Source organism: Stenella coeruleoalba (genome assembly GCF_951394435.1).
Source record: "Stenella coeruleoalba genome assembly, chromosome: 7".
NCBI lineage: Eukaryota > Metazoa > Chordata > Mammalia > Artiodactyla > Delphinidae > Stenella > Stenella coeruleoalba.
The window spans coordinates 80,628,794-80,630,848 of NC_137153.1; the positions used below are offsets into that span (position 1 = coordinate 80,628,794).

At 43.8% G+C, this 2,055-nt stretch overlaps 1 pseudogene across 1 annotated transcript; it reads right to left on the reverse strand.

Annotated features, from left to right (window-relative positions):
- Window positions 1-230: 230 nt before the first annotated feature.
- LOC307189132 (grpE protein homolog 2, mitochondrial-like) lies at window positions 231-1,166 on the reverse strand (annotated as a pseudogene). The gene has a single exon. The product of its transcript is annotated as a grpE protein homolog 2, mitochondrial-like (transcript).
- Window positions 1,167-2,055: the final 889 nt, after the last annotated feature.

The window sequence follows — 2,055 nt, forward strand, 5'->3', positions numbered from 1 at the left end:
TAAGACCACAGGAACACTTGTCACATTGTTCAAATGCCCAATGGCAAGACTTCTGATGAGACCAAACAGGTCACATGAAATCAACAGAGTATCTTAGAAATAAAGCCAATATGACTAAATCCAAGACAGATCACGTGACGTACCTCATGTACAATACGAACCTAGTTTAATACATAAAGGAATCACAGGTGACTGCACTCTGGGAGAACATTCAGTTCCTCTGGGCCCATTCATAGTCTTCTCTGAGACCCTACCACCACTTCCACCTGGGCGAGTCTAATGGCGCAGCCATGAAGCTTGTCGCCATCCTGCCTCACTGATGCCACAGTGCCAGGCTGTACCCCAACACCAGCTGGCACATGACAGATGAGTTCATGCTCATGAGGGTCATATTTGTCACCAATGGGTGTCAGCTTCTCCAGGCCATGTTTGGCAAACACACTTTTCAGCTTTGTTTCTAAAAATGACAAGCCTCGGAAGATCTTCTCCAGAGTGAGCTTCTGGTCCCCAGGCTCTGTTTCTTCAGAAATACACTCTGTAGTCTTCTGCAAAATGTCTGCCACCTCCACCAAATCCTTACAGAAACTCTGAATTCCAAATATCTTGGCATCTTCTACACATCTCTGGGTTCGCCTTCTTATATTTTCACCATCAGTTACAGCTCTCTGGTATCTCACTGTGAAACCCTGTACTTCCTTCTCCAGTCTAACAGCTTTTAGCTTTCAGGCTCGTTCTGCAAGAGAGGGCCCAAGTTCATCAGGAGGGTCCTCAGAATTGCAGTCTCCACCCGCGGTCCTCTGGGTGACAGTGTTGAAAGGATGCAGCCATCCCCTGCCATCTGACGCGGCACTCAAGGCCAGGAGAGGCTGCATCCACCGCTGGGCAGCCCACGGGGACCTGGTGGCCGTGTTCCCCAACTCGGCTGACCTGTCAGTTGATTATTAAAAGCCAACTTGTCAGAAAAATCTGTACTTGTATCAAGATTACATCCTTGAACCCGAAGAAATACAAACAATAAGTATATTGCTAATAAGGCCACCTGAAGTAGTAGTGGTCAAACTGAATCCTTAACTGATAATGCACTAGCACTGTAGAACCTAGAGAGCAAAGGAATCCTGGTAAATGACTACGTGAACTAAAAGACTTCTCTTCAGCCCGCGTGTTGTTTGTTTCTGTTTGGATGATTTATTTAAGAGTGACATGGTTTCCCTCTGGCCATCGTCTTTATTTTCTTCGGCTCTTTAATCATTATGTGTGCCGTGCACCGCCTAGGACCCTGACGTCATTAAGTGCCTTATAAGCAACTAGTTCCGAATGACCTGCTTGCCAGTGCAAACATGTCTGACAGGTTTAGTGACAACCCAACTCGCATATAAGGGGCTGAACCAGCCAGGCACAGGCTCTTCTCCACTGGTACACACACGACCAAGTCCAGGGTTATTTCGGAATTGAAATCCTGACTTGGGCGGCAAGGCTATCTTCCAAACTCCCCTGACAAATGCCGTCAGTCAATTCTATGCCTTTTTCGCTTCTTACAGAGATGTTTATTGGGGTCTACAGCTGGGATCATAGAAATGAGTAAGACTCATTCTCTTTCTTGAGGAACTTCTAGTCTGCAGGGAGACAGGTCTATTGCTATATTTACGACATACCCTAAAAGTACTTAGATGTGGACCACAGGCTTCAGGATCACAAAAGAGGGGAGCTCTTTAGGATAGAGACTATTTTCTCTGTTACAAATATTTTCTTAATGAGTATCCTAGTGTTTACCTCCCTTTCTTGGACATAGTCCTAACTCAGGATACTTCTAAATAAAACTAAAAATTATTTTCTACTAATAAGGACCTACTGTGTAGCACAGGGAACTCTACTCAATACTCTGTAATGGCCTATATGGGAAAAGAATCTTAAAAAAGAGTGGATATATGTATATGTACAACTGATCCACTTTGCTGTACACCTGAAACTAACACAACATTGTAAATCAACTATACTCCAAAAAAATTTTTTTCAATTAATTTATAGCTCTATGTGCTATATAACTTTAATATGACT